The 26,464-nt window shown below is 35.9% G+C and overlaps 1 protein-coding gene across 1 annotated transcript in view; it reads right to left on the bottom strand.

Moving 5' to 3' along the window:
- Nucleotides 1–26,464, bottom strand: part of LOC129024732 (DDB1- and CUL4-associated factor 8-like protein 2) — a 171,461-nt gene that overhangs the window by 118,522 nt on the left and 26,475 nt on the right. The window contains exon 2 of the mRNA XM_054471924.1: nucleotides 11,628–11,749. The gene's annotated coding sequence lies outside the window, so the exon portion shown is untranslated. The remainder of the gene's footprint in view (nucleotides 1–11,627; nucleotides 11,750–26,464) is intronic.

The raw sequence follows: 26,464 nt of genomic DNA, 5'->3' as shown, positions 1-26,464 counted from the left end.
AATGAGTATCTTGAAGAGATATCGACACCATTCTGTTAAAATGTAACAGAATCACAGTAAAGGTGTCTACATATACATAGCAAAATATCATGTTAAAAGGTAAAATGGTGAAGACATCTCTTGACTTAAAAACCAACAATATGGTAGAGATAATAAATGATGGCATGGTTTTAGTAACGCTGTGATGCTTGTCATATCACCTGCAACATCCAAGTTGTACATCACGTTTATTGAGAATATATGTTCTTTTCAAAATGATTACATGGTTCTGATAGTGTATCAATTATATTTGGAAAATAACTGAAAGCTTATTCTGCATATCTTATTATTAAAAATAAAAAGTTATACTAATTTTAGGGGATATAAATGTACATTTTACCAAAGGGTGAAGAAACCTGGGGAAATCCCAGCAGTGTCCTTGAGTTGAAGAGATAGACATGGAAATATGGGAAGATGAAGGTATCTGGAGTTTTGGTGGGAGAGTAGAAAAGAGAGAATTGCAGTGAAATAAAGCTCTGAAGATCTGCAGAGTCCCATCTCCCTGAGTCTTCATCTGTGTTTTTATCAGAACATACATGTGAGGAAGCTGCCTGAAGCCTAGGAAAGAATTATCTGAAAGAAGCAAGTGGAAAAATCTCCAGGGCTCAATGGGAGCCAGAAAAAAAATTGCTGTTTTCACAAGCCAGATTAGAAATACGCTATAATACATGAGATACAGGGTGGACTTGTCAGAAGGATTTTGGCTCAGTTGAGAGGCAAAATTAGATCTAGACTAAAGGCTTATGTGGTCCTGCATAAGAAAGTCAAAAACAAGTTTAAAAGGATCAAACCTCAGAGAAAAAACTGGAGAAAACTTTGTTAAGACGTACCCTTATCAGGCCGGGCACGGTGGCTCACGCTTGTTATCCCAACACTTTGGGAGGCCGAGGCGGGCGGATCACGAGGTCAGGAGATTGAGACCATCCTGGCTAACACGGTGAAGCCCCTCTCTACTAAAAATAAATACAAAAAATTATCCCGGCACGGTGGCAGGCACCTGTAGTCCCAGCTACTCTGGAGGCTGAGGCAGGAGAATGGCATGAATCCGGGAGGCAGAGCTTGCAGTGAGCCGAGATTGTGCTACTGCACTCCAGCCTGGATGACAGAGCGAGACTCCATCTCAAAAAAAAAAAAAAAAAGTACCCTTATCAAACTGCTTGAAACTAGTGATAAAGAGAAAAATTTAAAAGTGGCCAGAGGAAGGGCAAACACACATTATGCAGAGTAAAACAAAGATAGAAATATAGCATACTTGGCCGGGCATGGTGGCTCACGCTTGTAGTCCAGCGCTTTGGGAGGCCGAGGTGGGTGGATCACCTGAGGTCAGGAGTTTGAGACCAGCCTGGCCAACATGGTGAAACCCCGTCTCTGCTAAAAATACAAAAGTTAGCTGGGCATGGTGGCACGCACCTGGAATCCCAGCTCTTCGGGAGGCTGAGGCAGGAAAACTGTTTGAACCCAGGAGGTGGAGGTTGCAGTGAGCTGAGATCACGCCATTGCACTCCAGCCTGGGCTACAAGAGCAAAATTCCATCTCAAAAAAAAAAAAAAGAAAAGGAAAGAAAAGAAATATAGCAGGCTTTTTGTTGGGAACAGTTCAAATAAGAAGACAGTGGGGCAATATCTTTAAATTACTGAAAAAAAAGCTATCGGCCTTAGAGTTTATAATCAGCAAAAAAATTCAAAAATAAAAGTGAAATAAAAGCTTATTCCAATATACAAGAAGTGAAAAAATTCATCACCAGTAGATGTGCAATTTTAAATGAAATCCTTTGGGTAGAAGGAAATGTTAACAGATAAAAATCTGCATCTACACAAAGGAGTGAAGAAACCAGAAATGGTAAGTATGTGAGTAAATATAAAATGATGTTTCCTTATATTCTGAAGTACTTTAAAAGATAATCAAATCTTCAAGTAAAAATAATAAAAAGATTGTGTTATCTATAACAGCTATGGAAATAAACTATATGACAATAGCACAAAGGCAGGGAAAATGGAAATAAATTGTACTATTTTCAAGTCCTTCTATAAATGAAGTAATATAATATTAATTGAAGGCAGACTGTTATAAGTCATCTCTACTAGAAACCCTAAAGCAAAATTTCACCAAACAAAATGTACATAAATGTATATGAACATCATTAGTCATTAGAGAAATTCAAATTAAAATGATAATAAAATACTCCTTCTTTTTTTTGTAAAATACCACTACATATTAAAATGGCTAAAATAAAAACAAATTAACTGAAAATATGAAGGGCAGACAAAGATTTAGAGTAACTGGATCTCTCATACATTGCCGTGAAAATGTGAAATGATAGAACCAATTTGGAAAATAGTTTAACAGTTTTTTATAAAGTTAAACATACACTTGCCACATGACCCAGAAATCCCACTATTAGGATTTACCTAAGTGAAATGATTATATTCTTGAATATTTATAGCAGCTGTATTCATAAGTGCCAAAATTGGGAAATGATAACAATATCCTTCAACTGATGAATGGCTAAACTAGTGTAGTATATCCATACAGTGAAATGCTGCTCAGCAATACAAATGAATAAAATACTTATTCATACACATAAACATGGATAAATGCCAAATGTATGTTAGTAAGTGAAAGAAGCCAGACTCCCAAATCTACACACTGTATGGATTCATTTATATAACACTCTGGAAGAGGTAAAAGTACAGCGACAGAAAATTGATGAGTGGTTGCCAAGTGCTGGGGATGGGAGAGGTAATGAATCTATGAATCATGCTGCTATAAAGACACATGCACACGTATGTTTATTGCAGCATTATTCACAATAGCAAAGACTTGGAACCAACCCAAATGTCCAACAATGATAGACTGGATTAAGAAAATGTGGCACATATACACCATGGAATACTATGCAGCCATAAAAAATGATGAGTTCACGTCCTTTGTAGGGACATGGATGAAATTGGAAATCATCATTCTCAGTAAACTATCGCAAGAACAAAAAACCAAACACCGCATATTCTCACTCATAGGTGGGAATTGAACAATGAGAACACATGGACACAGGAAGGGGAACATCACACTCTGGGGACTGTTGTGGGGTGGGGGGAGGGGGGAGGGATAGCACTGGGAGATATACCTAATGCTAGATGACGAGTTGGTGGGTGCAGCGCACCAGCATGGCACATGTATACATATGTAACTTACCTGCACATTGCGCACATGTACCATAAAACCTAAAGTTTAATAATAATAAATAATAATAAAAGAAAAAAAAATAAAAAAAATAAAAAAAAAAAATTTAATAACAACAAGTGTTCTCATTGTTCAGTTCCCACCTATGAGTGAGAACATGAGGTGTTTGGTTTTTTGTCCTTGCGATAGTTTGCTGAGAATGATGGTTTCCAGCTTCATCCATGTCCCAACAAAGGACATGAACTCATCGGTGGGGGGAGGGGGGAGAGATAGCATTAGGAGATATACCTAATGTAAATGACCAGTTAATGGGTGCAGCACACCAACATGGCACATGTATACATATGTAACAAACCTGCACGTTGCGCACATGTACCCTAGAGCTGAAAGTATAATAAAAAATAAGATTAAATAAATACAATTTAAAAAAGTGATAAATAGTACAATGCCTGAAACATCTGAAAAAATCAGATGATACAGTGTTCAATGAAAGCCAGATATAAAATAATATGTATTACGATTAAAAATGAGAAAAGTTCTACGAAAAATACCGGCACAGTCGACATCCAAGTAGCAGCTATAACAGAGCCTGTGGATATTACTTTTCTCTTACTTTTAGGCTTAGAGTTAATTTCATAATTAAAAAAATGTAAATTGAAAAAAAATTAATGACAACAGCAAAACAAGCCCAAGAGTCCCAATCTTGAACCCACACTTGCTTGATACCAAAGCTACTATGTAACCTGTTATATATATATATATATATATATATATAGTTGTAGATACTTAGTAGATGTATATATTTATGGAGTACATGAGATATTTTGGTATAGGCATGCAATGATGCAATGTGAAATAAGCACATCATGGAGAATGGGGTATTCATTCCCTCAAGCATTTATCCTTTGAGTTACAAACAATCCAATTACACCCATTAAGTGTTTTAAAATGTACAATTAAGTTATTATTAACTATAGTTGCCCTGTTGTGCTATCAAATAGGTCTCATTCATTCTTTCTACTTTTTGGACCCATTAACAATCCCTACCTCCCTACCAGCCCCTCACTACTCTTCCCAGCCTCTGGTAATCATCCTTCTACTCTCTATGTCCATGAGTTCAGTTGTTTTGATGTTTAGATCCCACAAATAAGTGACAACATGCAATGTTTGTCTTTCTGTGCCTGGCTTATTTCACTTAACATGATCTTCAGTTCCATCCGTGTTGTTGAAATGACTGGATGTCATTATTTTTATGGCTGAATAGTACTCCATTGTACATATGTAATTAACAGAGATCCTGTGATGATATAAGTTCAAGACTAATTAAGGAGAGGGAAGTGTGAGAGTAATTATTTGGGTAACTCATATTCTAAAAACAGAGTTTTTGTTTTACTTACTTGGTTCTCCTATAGTGCTACTCAGACCACCATTAGCAGCACCTGGGAACTTGTTAAAGTTGTGCATTCTCAGGCTCCATCCCCAGATCTATTGAATCAGAAACTCTTTGGGTGGGGGTGGATTCAATAATCTGTGTTTTAGCGAGTCCTCCAGATGATTCTGATGTGCACTAAAGTTTGAGACCTACAGAGCTACATTAATGCATTAGTCCTCATTATTTAAAACAATAAATGCAAATGATTGGGCTGTTCTTGACTGTTCATCTGTAAAGCCACTTGTGAACTGAAAACTGAAATCTCTCATTTCTCCGTGTCCCTCCACAATACATTGTTTATACCTTTATTAAACACACATTTCCTTCACCTTGTATTATATTTCATTCCTGACATGTCTATAACCTTCACTAAAACACCAGTTCCATGGGGCATGGATTCTCATATTTCAATATTTATAAAGCTCATAGCCAGCATAATCTGAGTAAGGGCAAATCCAGCTGGCCATGAAGGTTAAAATAATTGGGAAGTGTCGGTTTCCAAGGTACATAAAGTTCCAGGCTTGATTCAAGTAAACCAATTACATTTAGTAGTCATCATCTTTCCACAATCACCAAAATGAGTGTGGGAGTGTGACAGCCATGAAAATGTTGCTCTCAGATCTTCTGCTATGGGGAGCATAATTGATCAATGACTCCAGCTGTTGAGATCTGAGTCCATTACCAAACTTTTCACAGGCTCTTCCTAGCCAATGATGGTATGTACCAGGGTACTAAAGCAGGGATATTCCAGCAAGATACAAGACTTCTCTAGTGAGAAACTTTGGCTCAAGGATTCCTCATCAGCCTTGCTAATACTTTCCTTAAATTACCGTGCAATCTAAGACTTTTCCTACCTAACCTTCCTTCCTTCCATCTCTCCTTCATGGTGTTGAAATTGTATTGTGGTCTGATAGCTCCCTCCTCCTTTCATATCCATTTTTTCCCAATAAATCTTGCTTTGTTTAATCCTGTCTTAGTTTCTACTTCTCTGAGAATCTGAGCTAACTTTGAGAGGATCGTGTCTGGTTTGAATTCCATTAATAGTTGTGCTTCCCTAAGCAATTGTATTGTTTTTAAGGTATGGGGAATATTACCTGGATAAATGACTACTTCCTCTCTGCAGGTTGGCTGCTAGAAAGTTGAGAACAAAAGTGTGACTCTGTGTTATGGGCCAGTTATTGCTTTTCATTAAATTTTGAGCCCCCTTTTATTCATAAATGATTTTATTTCATTTTTAATTTAATTTTACAGATTTTTGGAAGCTGCATTAAGTAATTTCTGAGTGAAGCCCGAGTAAAGATAATCCAAACAATACTCAAATTTGAAGAAGCTGCCATGTTCATCCAGTTTTATGGGCTATGTACTCCATGGCTTGAGCTGGATGCTCAAATCGAATGATGCCATCTGAAGTTGTGTGCTGGTCCTGGTTGGCACATGCCCAAAGGTGAAAAGAACACCCTAATGGAAAACCCACATAGTGACATGTGGAAATTCAGTCAAGCAGACAATCTGATAGGGTAAGAGTATATATTTGGGTAGTGGTAACCATACTAGAAAATTAAAAGTTAGAAACCCACTTCTCAAAGTTAAGCTAGTGTGATCTGGAGATCCCTGAAATAGGGATGCCACAATGGAGAAAATTTCAGAAGTCCTGAGTACTGGTGGTAGGAACTCCATAGGACATAACAGATAAACCTGAAACAAACTGGCTTAAACCAAAAGGTTAATTTAATAAGCCATGTAATCAGATTGTTCAGGAGGAGACAGGCTTTAGATGAAGCTCTACATATGACTCAAACAATGTTATTGAGACTTTGAGAATGTACAGATGTCATTTTTGGCTGCTCAGAAAGTGAAGTGGCTTTCTAATTTTGGAGAACCTTTAAACTGAGATTCTCAGTAGGTGATAGCGCATCTCCCAATGACAGGTGCTTAAAGGTAAAATCTGTCCTCTTCTCGTCTCCTGGTGGGCAGAGCATGGAAATCAACACTCAGATATTATCATCAAGGATTCTCTTTTTCCTTTAGTGACCTAAAGGAAAATGATTTTATGATTTGCTTTTCTGCGTCTAGCTATGGTGCCTGTGTGTCATGGAGGAGATTGTGGACAGTGGCAGCAGATACATTTGTAAATAAGATTTTTTTTCTGCAACATTACTCAACTCTTTAGTTCCTTCTCATTTCCTGGGCCTGATTCTCTGGTTCTCCCCTCAACTCTTCGAGCTACTAGTAATATTCTTCCAATAAAATTCTTCTCTATTTAATTTTCCAGAATTAAATAGAGATGCATTCAGGTTTGAGATGCATTCAGACCACCTGATATACCTGGCTCTCTATATCTAGTTTTCAGTCTCTTTTCCTCAATATTAGAACCAATGCAACAGCCATTACATCCTGGGGATACACACTTCCTTGTTCAGGTTTAGCACAAAACATGTCTGATTTTCTAGGGAGTTACATAAATGAATAAATAAACACAGTTTTTAATTCTTTATATCTTTGGATCAATTTGAAGTAATGTACTGATAGCTAAATGTTAGTGATTGATTTAAAATGCAATTGTAGTAGATTTTAGGTTATAATGAAATGGTTTTAATAATAAATTGTTATTATAAAATAAATGCTTTAGAACTCAGAGGAATATGTTGATTCTAAACATGAAGATTGGACCATGAACACAGATAAAATGTAAGGCCCAGGTGCCTAAAGGCCCAGGTGCCTAAAGGAGTTTATTTCAGCACTAGGGTTTTCATGCAACATAGTTCTTAAGAAAATAAAATATGTCAAACACTATGAGTTTTTATTGACATTAATAGAAATTTCTGGCTGGGCACAGTGGCTCACACCTGTAATCCCAGCACTTTGGGAGGCCAAGGTTGGCAGGCAGATCACCTGAGGTCAGGACTTCAAGACCAGCCTGGCCAACATGGTGAAACCCTGTCTCTACTAAAAATGCAAAAAATTAGCTGGGCGTGGTGGCAGGTGCCTGTAATCCCAGCTACTTGGGAGGCTGAGGCAGGAGAATCGCTTGAACCCGGGAGGCAGAGATTGCAGCGAGCCAAGATAGCGCCAGTGTACTCCAGCCTGGGTAACAAGAGCAAAACTCCATCACACACACACACACACAAAAGTAAAAGGAAATTGCTTTCATACATTAGGTGTTGACTATTGCCCAAAAATATTAAAATAATACTACTTCAAAAAAGTGTCACTTTCAATTTGAATTATTGATAATTGAAGCATTTTCTTTTTCTTGTAAGTGTTAAACCTGGAAGTAGAATGGCTAATGGGAGCAAATGTTGAATTGGCCAGAAGAAAGCTGTTTGTTATATTCTTGAATACTTTTGTGACAATGAAAAGAATTACTTGAGTCTTTTGTGTCTGGGTCTCCTCAAATCTTAATAGCATTTTATTTAGTAAGGTTGGTTTTGAGGAAAACATTAAATTGAGTACAGTGAATGCTACTGCTTCTGGGACTGATGCATGATTACTATCAACACAGCTATTTAGGTATGATACTTTAAAATCATCATGAAATTCCTTGGGCAGGTATTAGGAACTACTCATTATAAATGTTGATAGTTTCATTGAGAAGATATTTCAGCTTAGTCAGTCACTCCAAATAATATTTATTTTGCCCTATTGAATATTAAACACTGTACTAGGTCCAGCAGTTGCTAAGTAAAAGTATCTCCACTCAGTCAACTCATGGTATGGTCACAAGGTAAAAATAATTTAAAATCAATGTTAAACAGCAATGATAAAAATTATGTAATAACTCTGCTTAAGGTACTAGAGTGATAATAAAAATAACAATGTCAATATATCTATTACACTACTCATAAGAGCTAACATTTACTGCATGCTTATCATGAAACAGGTACTATTCTAAGAGCTCTCTCTCCCTTTCCTCTCTCTCTCTCTATAAATATGTGTGTGTGTGTGTGTATATATATATGTGTGTGTATATATATATACATATATATACACACACATGGTTTGTGTATCCCTTATCTGAAATGCTTGAGACCAGAAGTGTTTCAAATTTCAGATTTTTGGAATATTTAGGTATACATGATGAGATATCTTGGGGATGGGACCCTATTCCAAACATAAAATTCATTTATGTTTAGTATACACCTTATACACATAGCCTGAAGGTAATTTTATGCAATATTTTGAAATAATTTCCTGCATGAAACAAAGTTTTCACTGCATTTTCACTGTGATCCATCACCTGAGGTCAGGTGTAGAATTTTCCACTTGTGATGTCATGTTAGCACCAAAAAGTTTCAGATTTTGAAACATTTCAGGTTTCAGATTTTTGGATTAAGGGTGCTCAGTGTCTATCAATTTATTTAATTATCACAACAATCCTATGAAGATGTTGCTATTTTCTTTACAGTTAGGAAACCAAGGCACCGAGAGGTTAAGTAACTTTCCTGAGGTTATGCAACTAGTAAGAGGCAAAATAAACCACTCCAACAACCTGGTTTCAGAGTCTGAGCCCATAACCACAAGGCTATATTGCCACTCTGAGGCATCAGAGATGCCTTTGCAAAGGAGGTAACATATGAACTGAATCTGGAAGGATATTTAGGATTGAACCAGGCAGATGCAGGTGTAAAGACATTTCAGGGAGAGGGAGTAGCATGCATATGGGTAGATACAACAGGTTATATCCAGACTACTTACAAGTAATTTACTATGTCTATAGCCCAAGTAACGTTTGAAGAAACCAGAGGTGGGGAGACAAGTTAGGACATTATAACTCTAATCCAGTTAAGAGATAATGAAGGACCAGACTATGTTAGTGCTAGCATAGAATATGTGGAATGGAACACATATTATGTGCTAAATTCTGTAGAAAATACAAAACTGAATGGGACATAAACTTGTCCTCGAACAGTTTATATTCATTTGGATATAGAGATGGGATATAGTCGATTCATCAAATTTTGATGGAAATACTAGCTCTGACAAGGTTGTCAAACAGCCTCTCCAATAAAACAAGAGGGAAAATTGACCTTCACCAGCAGAAAGAGAGAAAAATATGCTAATTTTAACATTGATAAGTGTAGGATCATTTTAAGGATAAAACATGATTTCCATGACTACACAATCAGAAATAACCAGCTTTGAAGCAGTTGCCAGAAAAAAATTCCCAGATTTATTATGGACTCAAAGTTAAATTTGTCAGCAATATAATTCTTTTAAGAAACGAGGGATGAAAATGGGATATGTACACTGAAGCAGAGGCTCTAAAAACAGCAAGTTTTCTTCCCACAGCTGTTAGCAGTGGTCAGATATTATGAGAATATTATGTCTGCCCTGGGGCTTTGAAATTGATATCGGCAATTTGGAAAGGGTACACAATGTGGTAAAGGTCTTAGGAAATAGGTGCACTGAGCAAGGGTTAAAGGTAGCTCAGAAGCTACACTGACCCCTGCAAATGTGCCAAGAACAGTCTCACATCTAGAAAAGACACAGGCTCTATTGGCTTAGATTCTAAAAGTTTCAACTAGTTTGACTGGAAATTGCTTTGAATATACATTCTTCTTTTATGCTGTAAAATTTCCTGGAAAATTAAATACAGCATGCATTTTAATGAAGTGCCGTAAGTATTAAAATTAAAGATGGAAGGGCTTGGGCATCAAGAAAATTATAATTTTTCTCTAATATCATTATCTCAACCCAATTGAACACATCTAGGATTTTATATCACTATTAAAATACTTTGAAACGAATTAACATTTACTAAAGTAGCTTTATGACCTTTCATTTAGAAAATTCTGACTTTGCAATTTTCATGTTACACTAACAATCAAGTATGTTTACTCACAGAAGTTTAACTCATTAAAACCATTCTATACATACATATGCATATGTATACATATACACTTTTACATCATAGATATGTGGTCTTCATTAACAAACATTGGCTAATGTTTTCAATATACTTTTATAAAGTGTTTATTGTATGTTAGGACCCCTTCAAGGTGTTTGGGATATATCAGTGAAAAAAATAGGCAAAATTTACTGCCTTCCTGGAGTTGACATTCTACTAAGATAAGGTAGACACTGAAAAATACATACAGTAAATAAATAAATGATCTAGCATGTTACAACTGATGATTGCTGTAGTAAAAAAAGAAACCAAATAGAGCAGAGTTAGGGAAATCAGGAGAGCTGGGCATGCTGAGAACAAGGTACAGTATTAAATACAGTGGTCAGGAGTAGGCATCTTTGGGGAGGTGGGACTTGAGCAAAGACACAAAGGATAGGAGAAAGACAGACATAAGGGAAGTACACAATACCCTTGTGTAAGGATGTTCTAGGCAGAGGAAACAGCTAGTGCAAAGACCCTCAGGCAAAACACAAGTGCAAAGACCCTAAAATGCCTCATGTTTGTGAGCAACAGCCAATGTGCCTGGGACAGAGTGAACAAGGAGTAGACAAAAGATGAAATCAGAGAATTAGGGGATGACAACCATGTAGGGTCTTGCAGGCCATGGTAAACCTTGACCTGTTCTGAATAAAATGGAGCTGCTAGAGGGTTTTGAGCAGAGACATGACGTGATTTCTGTTTTAAATGGACCATACTGGGGAGACACATCAGCAAAATGGCAGAATAGGACTTTCCTGCACTTGTTTCTGCAAAAAAACTTCCATTTGAACAATTATTCATGCACAAAAATACCTTTACAAGAGATTGGGAAACCAAGGAAGAGATTACAGCACCTGGGTATAGCACATACATTTTTAAAAGACACAATTAAGAAGAGTAGGGAGGGCAATTTGACATTACCCACTTCACCCTTCCCTCAACCCCCGGCAGCACAACATGGAGGGAGAAACTTTCTGCTTGAGGGAAGAAGAGGGAAGTGAGCACTTTGCTGTGAGGTCCAACACTGGACGTGCCCCATTAAAACCCAGTACTGGGCAGGCCCCTATGACCCCAGACTCCAGGCTTTACCTGAGATTGAGCTTCCCAAGGTCTGTCACAGGAACCAGCTAGGATCCTGCAGCCCCAGGCATCAGATGAGCTGCACTACCACCAGGCTGACACCAGTAGCCCCAGGCTCAGTATACCAAAACCTATGGGACAGAGAAAAAGTAGTTCTGAGAGGGAAGTGTATACCAATAATTGCTTACATTAAAAATGAAGAAATAGTTTACTATGAATTTAAAGGGTACATGAATATTTGGGAAATTTGACTATAACCACCCTAGGGATAAGTCAGCTATTATGATTAGTAGGAAGGAGTCACATTCTCAGTGCTACAAAATTGTCCTACTTTAAGTTATTCATTGTGGGAAGAAGATACCTTTCTTCCAAGGTTGAATAATACATATAGTCTGTGCTGCCTAAAAATGTGTCTACTGGCCACATTTGGCTATTTAAATTTAAATGAAAATTAAGTAAAACCAAATAAAAATAAAAATTTAGTTCCGCAGTCAAAATAGCCATATTTCACTTGCTTTATAGCCACACGTGGCTAATGACTATGCATTAGAGGGAACAGATAGAGAATAATAACATTTTAATTCATTTTATTTCTTTCTCTTTCCTAAATTGCTCTGGTTGGGACTTCCAGTACTATGTTGAATAGAAATGGCGAAAGTTGGCATCCTTGTCTTCTTCCTGATTTTAGAGGAAAAGCTTACAACTTTCCACCATTAAGTATAATGTTAGATTTCAGCTTGTCATCTATGACCTTTATTATGTTGAAGTACATTCCTTCTATACCTAGTTTGTTGATCAGTTTTATCATGAAATAATGTTGAATTATTTCCAATGCTTTTTTACGCCTATTAAAAAGATCATGTGATTTTTAGTATTAATTTCATTAACGTTGGGTATTACATTCATTGATCTGCATATATTGAACCATCCTTGTAACCCTAAGGATGATGCAATAGACAAATGTCTGTGTCCTCCACTCCCCAAATTTCATATGTTGGAACCTAATCCCCAATTTCATGGTATTTGAAAGAGTGGTGATTGGGATGTGATTAGGTTATGAGAATGGAGCTCTTATGAATGTGATTAGTGCTCTTATAAAAGAGACACCAGAGACCTCTCTTGCTCCTTCTGCCAAGTGGCGAGGCAGCAATAAGACGGCCATCTCTAAATTGGGTAACGGGGCCTCACCAGACATAGAATCTGCTGGTGCCTTGAGCTTGGACTTCCTAGCTTCCAGAACTGTAAGAAATTAATTTCTATTTTTTTATAAGCCACTCAACCTATGGTATTTTGTTATAGCAATTTGAATGGACTATGATGAATAAACCCCACTTGATCAGGGTGCATAATATTTTTAATGTACCATTGAATTTTGTTTGCTAGTATTTTTTGAGGATTTTTGAATCTATATTCATCAAGGATATTAGCCTTTAATTTTCTCTTCTTGTAATATCTTTGTCTGGCTTTGGTATTATGTAATGATGGTATCATAAAATAAGTTTGGCAGTCTCCCCCTCTCTTCAGCATTTGTGAAGTGTTTGACAAGAACTGGCATTAATTCTTCTTGAAATGTTTGGTATAATTCACTAGTAAAGCCATCTGGTCAGGGGCTTTTCTTTTGCAGAGGGTTTTGATTATTGATTCAACCTCCTTACTCATTATTATTCTGTAAAGATTTTTACGTCTTCATAATTCAGTCATGGCAGGTTGTATGTATATAGAAATTTACCCATAATCCTAATAATAAAGAAGTAAAATTATTTCTCTTTTCAGATGTTATGATCCTATATACAGAAAACCTAGACTCCACAGAAGAATATTAGAACTAGTTTTTAAATTCAGTAAATTTGCTGACTACAAAATCAACAGAGAAAAATCAGCTTTTTACACACTAACAATGAACTGTCCAAAAAGGATATTAAGAAAACAGTCCCTTTTACAATAGCATAAAAGAAAATAAAATACTTAGGAGTAAACTTAACCAAGGCGGTGAAAGACTTATGCACTGAAAACTACAAAAGATTGATAAAAAAAATTTACAGGAAACAAGTAAATGGGAATATATCCTATTTTAATGGATTGGAATAATTGATATTAAAATGTCCATACTACCCAGTGGCCTACAGCGTCAGTGTGATCCCTGTCCAAATTCCAATGGCATTTTTTTACAGACATAGGAAAACAATCCTAAAATTCATATGGAGTGATAAAAGACACAGAATAGCCAAAATAATCTTGAGAAAGAACAAAGCAGGAAGCATAATACGTCCTGATTTCAAAATATATTATAAAGCTAGAGTAATCAAAACAGTTTTGTACTGTCATAAAAACAGACATACAGACCAATGAAACAGAATAAAAAGCCCAGAAATAATCCAATGCATATAGTCAAAGGGTCTTTGACAAGGGTGCCAATAATGCACAATGGGGAAAGGATAGTCTTTTCAACAAATGGTGTTGTGGAAACTGGATACTGATGTGAAAAAGAAAAGAAAAGAAAAGAAAGAGAGAGAGAGGGAAAAGGAAGGAAGGAAGGGAGAAACAGAGAAAAAAAGAAAAAAGAAAGAGAGAGAAAGAAAGGGAAAGAGAGAAAGAAAGAAAAAGAAAGAAATTTAACCTCTACTTTAAACCATACACTAAAATCAGCTTAAAAAGAAATACTGAAATGTAAGGGCTGAAAATGCAAAACTCCTAGAAGAAAACAGGAGAAGAGTTGCTATACATTTGTCATGGCAGTAAATTATTGGCTATGACACCAAAAGCACAGGCAACAAAAGGAAAAATAGACAAGTGGGCCCACATCAATCTAAAAAGCTTCTGCACAGAAACAATCAACAGAATGAAAAGTCTACAGAATGGGAAAAAAATTGTCAACTGTATATCTGACAAGGGATTAATATCCAAAATATATAAGAAACTCATACAATTCAACTGCAACAACAACAAACAACCCAGTTTAAAAAATGGGCTAAAGTCTTGAAAATATATTTCTCCAAAAAAGACATACAGATGGCCAACAGGCATATGAGAAGGTAATCAACATCATTAATCATTAGGGAAATGCAAATCAAAGCTACAATGAGATCTATCACTTCACTCATAATAGGATAGCTACTATCAAAAAGAATCACACCTGTAATCCCAGCACTTTGGGAGGCCGAGGCGGGCAGATCAAGAGGTCAGGAGATCGAGACCATCCTGGCTAACATGGTGAAACCCTGTCTCTGCTAAAAATACAAAAAAATTAGCCGGGGCGTGGTGGCGGGCGCCTGTAGTCCCAGCTACTCGGGAGGCTGAGGCAGGAGAATGGCGTGAACCCAGGAGGCAGAGCTTGCAGTGAGCCGAGATGGTGCCACTGCACTCCAGCCTGGGTGACAGAGCGGGACTCCATCTCAAAAAAAAAAAAAGACAAGAGCCAACAAGTGTTGGCAAGGGTGAGGAGAAAACAGAACCGTTATACACTGTTGGTGGGAGTGTATATTGGTACAGTCATAATGGAGAAAAGTATGGAGGTTCCTCAAAATTAAAAAATAGAACTATCACATGATCCAGCAATCTCACTTATGTGTATATACACAAAGGAAATAAAATCAGTATCTCTAAGAGATATCTGCATTCCCATGTTCATTGCAGCATTATTTCAAATAGCCCATATATGGAAAAAACCCAAGTGGGCATCAACTCGTGAATAGATAAAGATAATGTGGTTTACATATCTAGTGGAATATTATTCAGCTTTTAAAAAAAGAAAATCCTTTCATTTGCTAGATCATGTAGGAGCTGAAAGGACAATATACTAAGTGAAGTAAGCCAGCCATAGGACAAATACTGCATGATTTCACTTATATGAGGTATTCATAGTAGTCAAATTCATGGAAGGAAAAGTATACAATAGTGATTGGCAGGGTTGGAAAGTGGGGGAAATTGAGAGTTGTTCAATGGGTATAAAGTACGTTATGCTAGATGAATAAGTTCTAGAGATCTGCTGTACAACATGGTGCCTATAGTTAACAATATGGTATTTTGTACTTCAGAATTGAAGAGAGTAGATCTCATGATGTTATGTGTTCATTGTTTTTTTTGTTTTGTTTTCTTTTGTTTTTTTTAGATGGAGTCTCACTCTGTCTCCAGACTAGAGTGCAGTGGCACGATCTCAGCTCACTGAAACCTCCAGTTCCCTGGTTCAGGTGATTCTCCTGCCTCAGCCTCCCGAGTAGCTGGGATTACAGGCACACGCCACCATGCCCAGCTAATTTTTGTATTTTTGGTAGAGACAGGGTTTCACCATGTTGTCCAGGAGGGTCTGGATCTCCTGACCTCGTGATCCGCCTGGCTCAGCCTCCCAAAGTGCTGGGATTACAGGCATTGAGACACCGTGCCCGGCCCACGTTATGTATTCTTAACACACATACATGCATACACACACACACACAAACAAAAACAACAATCAACCAATGAAACACACACAAAGGGATGCAACAAAACTTTGGGAGGTGTTGAATATGTCTATTACCTTGACTGTGGTGATGGGATCACGGGTGTTTGCATATGTCCAAACTCACCAAATTTTACACATTATATATGTGCCATCATTTGCATATCAATTATACTTCAGTAAAGCTGTTTTAAAAAGAAAAAAAAAGGGAATATTTCACCATGCCAGAAAATTCTATTGGATAGCACTGGCTAGGTACTTTTATGAACATAATATATTAAACATTTGCCAGATGTGCCTAATATTCCTCTTTCTAGATTTTATAGGCTTGGATAATTATAGAAAAATAATAAGAGAGAAAACACAAGCTTCGTACTACTTATGTATTCTAATGAAATAACAGCCTGCATTTTTCCCATTTCTTTTGCATTTGTCTTTCACAGCTTTTTTTTTTTTTTTTTTTTTTTGGTCTTAACATTTCTTGGTGCTATTTTTTTCCACCACCTAGAATTAGAAATCAATTCTTTTGTTTCAAATGTGAATTCCCCCTCCCCTAATTATAAGCTGCTACTTTATATAATAAAAGAATTGATTTCTGAAAGCTCTAATCAGACATTAGCAAAACTAACAATTGGAATTATCATTCAAATTTATGTCCCTTATAAGCTTTAATGGCCAAGACTAAGATATAGACTTAATTTTAGACTCTTATTCACATTTATCTACTTTTTGCCTTTAAATCAATCCTATATGATAGCAGGAATCTTTCTTTGCCTCCTATATTTCAGCTTGCTTTCTCATCCTTTGTGTGCAGTGTTACTTATTTAGACCTCTTGATAACTGAAACAAGTATGTATTTATTCATGTTACATGGTGACTTATCTTCATGAGAAACAAAAATATTACATATCAAATTAATTATTCTAACATGAGTCTGTTTGGATACTTTAGGTAATTTTTACTCATCGTCATCTTTTGGGGCTTGGATAATTTGATGTGGCCTAGAAAACCAGCTTTGTGGTTTGATCATTTTCCTCTTTACTCTGAGATCCACCTCCTCTTCCTTTCATGTGCTATGCCCTAAACTACAGATCACAGAAGGATGACTCCTGCAAACTACATTCCCAGATTCCTCTCAAATTGCTTCTTTTGGGCTCACCTAACAGGGAGGCACTGGCTGGAGATTGGAGGTGAGAAGCCAGGGTAAGCCTTTGTCTTGGCTTCTGGAGGTATCTCTGCCAGTGTGTATAGCAGTTCTGTGGTTGCAGAGCCCACAAGGCAGCCCCTTCCTCTGAGGTCCCAGCTCCCATCTTGCAGCTCCTTCTATGATTCTAGCTCCTGTCAGATGAGCACTTCTTCATGTCTCCAAATTCCCCTTGGTAGCTACTCCTGCTGCTCCCTCAAAAAGCCCTTCGTTAAAGTTTTCAGCTCCTGTGAAGGGAACTCAGATCTTGGGCTCTGGTAACATCAGCTCCTTCTTTTTTATTTATTTATTTATTTATTTATTCTTCGAGTTACTGTTTTTTTTTTAACTTTTATTTTAGGTTCAGGGGTATATGCACATGATTGTTACATAGGCAAATTGTGTATCACAGGGGTTTGGCATACAGATTATTTTGTCACCCTGGTAATAAGCATAGTACCTGATAGGCAGTTTTTTGGTCCTCACCCTCCTCCCACCCTCCACTCACAAATAGGCTTAGATGTCTATTGTTCCTTTTTTTGTGTTCATTTGTACTCAGTGCTTGGCTCCCACTTGTAAGTACGAACATGTGGTATTTGGTTTTCTCTTCCTGGGTTAGTTTACTTAGGATAATAGCCTCCAGCTGCACCCACGTTGCTGCAAAAAACATGATATCATTCTTTTTATGGCTGCATAGTATTCCATGGTGTATACATACCACATTTTCTTTATCCAGTCTACTGTTAATGGGCATTTAGGTTGATTCTGTGTTTTTGCTATTGTAAACAGTGCTGCAATGAACTAACATGTGCGTGTGTCTTTATGATAGAACAATTTATATTCCTTTGGGTACATACTCAATAATCAGATAACTGGGTCAAATGGTAGTTCTGTTTTAAGTTCTTTGATAAATTCCCAAACTGCTTTCCACAGTGGCTGAATTTATTTACATTTCCACCAGCAGTGGTGGGAATAATGGAATAAGTGTTCCATTTTCTCTACAACCTCACCAGCATCTATTATTTTTTGACTTTTTAATAATAGCCATTCTGACTGGTGTGAGATGGTATCTCATTGTGGTTTTGATTTGCATGTCTCTAATGATTAATGATGTTGAGCACTTTTTCATATGCTTGTTGGCCACCTGAATGCCTTCTTTTGAAAAGTATCTGTTCATGTCATTTGCCCACTTTTTAATGAGGTTTTCTGTTTTTTGCTTGTTAGTTTGTTTAAATTCTTTATAGATTCTGGATATTAGACCTTTGTTTGACGCATAGTTTGCAAATTTTTTCTCTCATTCTGTAGGTTGTCTGCTCTGTTGATAGTTTCTTTTACTGTGCAGAAGCCCTTTAGTTTAATTAGATTCCATTTGCTAATTTTTCTTTTTGTCACAATTGCTTTTGGCATCTTTATCAGAAATCTTTGCCAGGGCCTATATCCAGAATGGTATTTCCTAGGTTATCTTCCAGGGTTTTTAAATTTTAGGTTTTACATTTAAGCCTCTAATCCATCTTGAGTTTTTTGTATGTGGTGCAAGGAAGGGATCAATTTCAATTTTCGGCATATAACTAGCCAGTTATCCCAACACCATTTACTGAGTAGGGAACTCTTTCCTCATTGCTTGTTTTTGTCAAGTTTGTCAAAGATCAGATGGTTGTAGGTGTCCAGATTTATTTCTGGGTTCTCTATTCTATTCTACCGGTCTGTGGGTCTGTTTTTGTACCAGTAACATGCTATTTTGGTTATTGCAGCCTTGTAGTATAATTCGAAGTTGGGTAATGTGATGCCTCTGGTTTTCTTCATTTTTCTTAGGACTGCTATTAAGGCTCTTTTTTGATTACATATGAGTTTTAGAATAGTTTTTTTTTTTTTTCTAATTCTGAGAAGAATGTTCTTAGTAGTAATAGCAATAGCATTTACTCGGTAAATTGCTTTGGGTGGTATGGCCATTTTAAAACATTCATCCTTCCTATCCATGAGCATGGAATGTTCCTTCTATTGACTCTCCAGCCCTAGTAATGGAAGAAACTTCTTGCATTTGATAACCTCTGGGCTATCTCCCCTCACCCTGTTATTCTGTGAGGTCTTCTAACAATTTGGTACTACCTTCCCATATGAAACTCCCTTTGTTGAAGTACTTGACATGAGTTATCTTTTCCTGACTCTACTGTGACTGATAATCCTTGATATTAGTATGGTATCTAAAAGTTGCAGGTAGGCACAATAATAATTGGTCTTAGAGTCAGAAGAACTATGTCTAAACTCTGACAATTCTAATTCCTTAGTATTTAACTAGAGAAAATACATGTACTCTGAGATTCAATATCTTCACCTGTAAATCTTAGAAAATAATTCCAATTCCATTGGTTGATCATGCATATTGAATGAGATAACATAAGTAAATGCACATAGAAAATACCTAGTAGGAGGTACTTGATGAATATTAAGAAGTTTGTGAAAGTATTTTCTTCCTTCATTTTAGGAAGCAATTTCAATGTTGTAGCTTTAGTACTTGGACCTTTATCTAATTGGCAGACCTCAAACAAAATTGGTGTGAAAGGAAATCTAATTCTTTCCATTCATACGTGTTTAAATCTGCATTGCTATTTTCTTGGAGGTTGTGTGAGGTGTATCTTGCTGTTTTAAAAAATGGTGTCTAATTCATCATGAAATAAATCATACTCGGGCTGCTATGCAATCTTTTTTCTTTTAAATATAAATTTATTTGGTTTTCTTTGCCAGTATTGATTTTTTTTTGTAGGCAGTAAGTAGAAAGTTGTAACACAAAACTTTCCCAAATTTTTTTACCCTTTTCATTTATATTTAAAACCTTGTTGTTATAAACGTTTTTCATTGAAAACCCCTCAAAAACTTCTCTTTTAGGATTTTGATTTGTAATATATAAATTAAAAATAAAACAGGTATATTTACTAAAAGCATTCCAGTTTTTTACATTTATGCAGTATTTCCAGTATGACTTTTTAGATTTACAGTAAATCAATACAGCCTTTTCCACCTTCTCTGCATTCATACTTCCTCTCCAGTATGGATCATGTTTCCTAACAACAAACAATCTTTTACAATAAACTATATATTCTAGGATTCTTCAGTTTTTTTTCCCCTGAAGGGCAGTGAGAGAAATCTATCCTCAGTTCTATTAAACTCTCTCTTCTTACTGTGACCAAGCCAGCCCTTTCTGGTAGCCCAAAAGTAAGTGGTGTGAAATGTAGACTATATTATGATCAAAAAGTTTCCAGCAGTGAGCTCAGTTTACAGCCACCAGTCATTGAGGTCTATCTCTTGTCACCAGCAAATACATTTATAACTTCCTTGTTCTAAGCAAAAGTGTTTCCTTATAATTAGAACAATTCCAAGTATTACAGAATTATGTTTTAACCAACTACTTTGCATTTTAATTAAATTTTATGGTGGACTACAATATACATGGGGAAAATGCACAAAGTAGAAATGTACAGTACAGCCCTTTCTCATACAGTGAACTTCTGCTTGATGACCCTCAAGCTTAAGAAATAAAGCCATCAACCTAAATAACTCCCATACACCCTGTCAAAATCACTATTTCTCTCTGCCAAAGATAACCTGAATTGTATGGTAGTTATTTCCTTCTTTTCTTTGTGGTTTTATTTCCTCAGTACATATCATTAAACATTATTATTTAAGTGTTCCTGATTTTTTAATGTTACCTGAATGGAATAATCTAGAAGTATCTGGGTTGTTCTAGTCAGCAGTATGTTAGTGGGAAATATGAACGTAGCACTAATTCACTTATGTTAATGTTTCCTAGCATTTCATTGTTTGACTTTCTACAATTTATTTATCAATTTTACTTTTAAATGAGTTTAAGATTATTGCCAATTTGAGATATTACATGTAATGATGCTAATGATGTTCTTTTTTTATTTTTTTATTTTACTTATTTATTTATTTATTTATTTATTTTGGAGATGGAGTCTCGCTCAGTCGCCCAGGCTGGAGTGCAGTGGCACGATCTTGGCTTACTGCAAGCTCCGCCTCCTAGGTTCACGCCATTCTCCTGCCTCAGCCTCCCGAGTAGCTGGGACTACAGGTGCCCGCCACTACACCCGGCTAATTTTTTTGTATTTTTAGTAGAGACAGGGTTTCACCGTGTTAGCCAGGATGGTCTTGATCTCCTGACCTCGTGATCCGCCCGTCTCGGCCTCCCAAATGATGTTCTTATACATACTGCTTGGGGCACAAGTGCCTACACTCTGTTGAATACGGATGTAAAAGTAGAATTTCTGAGTAACAGGTGATGTACGTCTTCAAATTTGGTAGATAATACCAAATTTTATTTCAAAATACTTTAAACATATATTCTTACTAACATCTTTTTTTTTTTTTTTTTTTTGAGATAAGGTCTTACTCTATCACCCAGGCTGGATTGCATGGTGCAGCCTCAGCTCACTGCAGCCTTGACCTCTCAGGCTCAAGCGATCTTCCCACCTCAGCCTCCTGAGTAGCTGGGACTACAGGCATCTGACACCGCATCTGGCTAATTTTGTTTATTTTTTGTAGAAACAGGATCTCACTATGTTGCCCAGGCTTGTCTTGAACTTCTGGATGGAAGCTATCCTCCTGCCTCAGCCTCCCAAAGTGTTGGGATTACAGATGTGAGCCATGGTGCTTGCCCCCAGCATCTTAATAGAACTCCTATTGCACACATCCTAGCCTACACTTGGTATCTTATACACGCTGTATGGGTGTGGGGGTGTATGTCTGTGTTTCTTAAATTTTAGTGACATCTTACTATAATTTTAATCTGCATTTTGTTGATTACTAATGATTTGAGCGTATTTTATATATGGCTATAGGCCACTTTTTTCCTTCACTGTGGTGGGCGGGCAGGAGGAGTTTAAAGTGTTGGTTCAATTTTTTTTCCTGTGTTCTATTAGGTTATCAGGATTTTGCTTGCTTATTATTTTTTTTTCCTATTTTTGTTATGTTAAAATACACATAATATAAAATTTACTATCTTAACAAAAAATTATTTTCCTTCTCCAATTTATTGGTATAGACAAAGTAACCATTTTAAGTGCAGAGCTAAGTAATATTAAATACGTTAATAACATTGTGCAACCATCATCACCATCGATCTCCACAACTCTTTTCATCTTGTAAAACTGAAACTCTATAGCATTCTACTCTCTACACATTAAAAAATATCTCCCCATTCTCCCCTCTCCCCAGCCTCTGGCAACCACCATTCTACTTTTTGTCTCTATGATTGTGATTACTTTAAATATCTCATATAAGTAGAATAGTACAGTATAAGTATTTTTGTGACTGGTTACTTCTACTTAGTATTATGTCTTCAAGATTCATCCATGTTGTAGCATATGACAAAATTTCCTTCCGTTGTAAGGTTGAATATACTATTGTATGTATATATCACATATTGCTTATCTATTCATTCATCAATGGATACTTTATATGCTTCCATATTTTAGCTGTTGTTAATAATGCTGCTATGAGCATGAGTACATAAATAGCTCTTTGAACCCCTGTTTTTAATTATTTGGGGTATATATCTAGAAATGGAATTACTGGACCATACAGCAATTTTATTTTTGACTTTTGAAGGAACACCAGTTTTCCACAGCAATTATACCATTTTACATTACCACCAAAAATGTACAAGTGTCACAATTTCTCCACAGCCTTGCCAATACTTGATAGTTCTTCTTGTTGTTGTTTTATAGTGGCTACTCTGATGAGTATGAAGTATTATGTCATTGTAGTTTTAATTTGCATTTTCCTAATGATTTGTGATGTTAAGTATTGTTTTGTATGCTTCTGACCATTTGTATATTTTCTTTGGAGAAATATTTGTTCATCCCTTTGCACATTTTCTTCACATTATCTTTCATCAGATATATGGTTTGAAAATATTTTCTCCCATTCTTTGGGGTGCCTTTTTACTCTGTTGATGTTGTTTGTTGATATACTAAATTTTTAAATTTCCACAAAGTTTAATTTGTGTATTTATTCTTTTGTTACCTGTCCTTTTGATATTATATTTTTGGAGTGCATCCTCTGGCTATATTTTTGAAAGTGGTGCTACCGAATCAAAGTTCAAAGGCATTTTTTAGATTTTGTCAAATTTTTCACCATAATTACACTATTGTACTATTCTGTAGTCCCATTACCAAGATATGAGAGTGTCTGTTCTCTACAGTTTTGCCAACAGAGGGTGATATTGAGCTCTCAAATTTTTGTCCATGTATATATGAGAAATTTTGTCAATTAGCTTGAATTTACATTCTCCTCATTATAAGTGAAATTTAGCATATTTTAATAAGTTTAATAATTTTTGTATCTCTAAAATTGTTTTAAAATTCGAAATTTTTCATGTATTTTTGCCAATTTTTCCATAAGTTTATTTAGGTTGTTAAACTTCACCTTTTAGATTATTTATTAAGATATTAATCCTTTATTTGTAGCATGCATTGCAAATATTTTAGTCTTTTTTTTTACTTTACCTATATTTCTTTTTCTTTTTTTATCATGCAGTTTTTAAAATTTTAAGCAGTAGAAGTTATCCTTTCTTTTATTGCACCTGGACTTTGAGTCATAGTTAAGACAGTTGGTTTTTCAGGAATTTGAATAGGCTACTAGTGAATTATTTCCTCAAACATTTTTATTGGAAGGTGGAAAGGAAGCAGCTGCCATTTTGTAGATAACATGTAGTGATCAGCTGACAGATCTCATTAGCATGAAGCAGCGTCCAGACCTGAATTACACTAGCTTCTTTGAATTTCCCTTTAGTTTTCCTGACTTCTGTGCCAACTTGTGCTCGAGTGTCAGGTCTGCTTATGCTCCAGCATCAGATGTGGAGGGAGAACCTTTAAAAGACTGTTTACCTAGTTCCCACAATTGGGAAACCCAGATCCCTGTAACAAATCTCTCTGTCTCTCTGTCTCTCTCTCTCTCTCTCTCTCCTATCTATCTATCTATTATTTGTCTGATCTATTTGTGTGCTTTTCTGGATGAGGCCTCACTTATAGAGAAACGGTTTCTATTGGTAAATTATTTTGGGGAAAAACTGAAAAGCTTATCCCTGTTTGGAGATTTACAGTAGCTGTTGTAGTAAAATCTCTAGGATAACCTGGAATAAATAAATCTTATGCTATATTCATCAAAACATTGTCACACTTTCTTGACTTACTACCAAAACCACTTACCTAAAATTGTTTCATATCTCATAGAGCTAGTTTTCCAAATAAAATTTTTGTGGAATATAGGTAGATGGATAGGTAGGTAAGTAGATAGATAGATAGATAGATAGATAGATAGATAGATAGATAGATAGATTAGATATATATATATAGATGTAGATAATATCCTGAAGCTATATCTTAATCCAGAAGAGATGGGCTTAATTATAAAAAAAATTGAAACATAAAGGCCATATATTTTGCATAGTCTTTGTTATTTAAAAAAAAACTAAGCCTTTTCCCAAAGCTTTACTACTTTTGGTCTATGATCAATAAAGCTTAAAATCCAATCACTATTAATTTATCTCTCACTTTTCTGCTAGTATTAACAGAACTTACAATAAATAGGAGGACTGAGTTCTGAACACGTATTCAAGTTGATCACTTCACATACACAACCAGCCAAGAGGGCACATGGGGGTTGAAATCAATTTCAAGCTCTTCTAAATGTCATTTGCTTCATGGGGCAGAGCTACATCTGCTTGGAGTAAGGAACATCTTTTGTAATTAGTACAAAGGCTCCATCTGGACTCCAAGATGAATGACAATGGGGATGTGCATACCTGGAGAAGTGTCTATGTCTAATCTGAACAAAGGTGCCATAGCTACTTGTGTCTAATGCACCTAAAAAGTCTATGAACGTTTTCTCATTTTCATTTTGCCAAAAAGAAAATTGTGTTTTGAAGAGGATAAGTAATCTATTTATAATCCCAAGCTAGTAACCTGAGTCCAATCCCCATTTTTTTCTTTTCCACTGTAATAGACTATCTTTTTACCCGTGTGTTACCCCCATGCAGCATTTCTTCCTGTGTTATGTTGTCTAATTATTTCTAACTGCCTGCTTTCTTGTGCATTCTCTTAAAAATCTAGATTATGATTCCACTGTGACAAATGGGAAATGAATGTTTTTCATCCTACTGTATATTGTTCAAATGTTTACTATATGTATGTCATTTTGAAGTTAGTTCTGTAATTTTATTTTGCAAATTCATTCTGCATATTTTATTGAGTTTTCTCTAAGCTCCTGTGTTTTTCTAGCAGCTTTATAACTCTCTACAACCAGTCATGGAATAGAAAAATATACCTAAGCATCCTCTATGAAGTTTCAAAGCCATATGATATGATAACATAGAATGCTTCCATATGTTAGAACCATAATAACAGAAGTTGCACACTAAAAATTGTTTTATTTTTGAAATAGTGCCCATTTATATTCCACATTATTGAAGTAACATTATACTTTCAATAAACATCTCTAGACATAATTATTTAGTTCCTCTGTCCCATAAAGGGTGGCGATCACTTTATTTATTGTCTAAATCATAAAAGGCAGTGATTTTTAAAAAATTCCCTAAATAAAAAATATCTAATAAGTGAGCAGTTAACAGATGCACTGACTAATCACTAGGTAGCTGACAACTGGATATTTTGGGAATATGTAAATATCAGTGGATCATTTGTAATAAAAAATAGAAACTTATAAAAAGGGATAATAATAATTAAAGAGGTAAGATAATGGAAGATTCTTTTTCAACATGTTTTCATTTTCTTAAATATGTTGTGATCCTAAATAAGCAAATTAGGGAACCAGGTTGATTACTATGTAAAAATCCTTAAATCATATGATTCATTTCATAGCTTTTAAGACTCCATGAAGGATAGTGTTTAAGACATGTTAGGCAGAACACCAAGTGGTATAGATTTAAAACAGGGTCTATTGGGAGAAAACTTACAAGCAGAGAAGTGATAGAGCACATACATTTCCCTCAGCTCTACCTATCCCACAGTGGAAGCTGAGCACAGCTCTGCACACAACACAATGTACTAGAATGTACATTGTGTTGTACCTTCCTCCCAAACCTCTAAATATCTATATATTTATAATGAAGGTCAGGGCAAATCTATGTAACTAGGTAACAGAGGAACTCCTTCGTCAGGGAAATGGGCTTCTTAGAAATGAGGAGTTCATGAA

This window comes from Pongo pygmaeus, chromosome X (genome assembly GCF_028885625.2).
Source record: "Pongo pygmaeus isolate AG05252 chromosome X, NHGRI_mPonPyg2-v2.0_pri, whole genome shotgun sequence".
In the NCBI taxonomy this organism is placed as follows: domain Eukaryota; kingdom Metazoa; phylum Chordata; class Mammalia; order Primates; family Hominidae; genus Pongo; species Pongo pygmaeus.
Note: the sequence above shows the minus strand (reverse complement) of the source record. Positions and strands in the feature narration are given on the sequence as shown.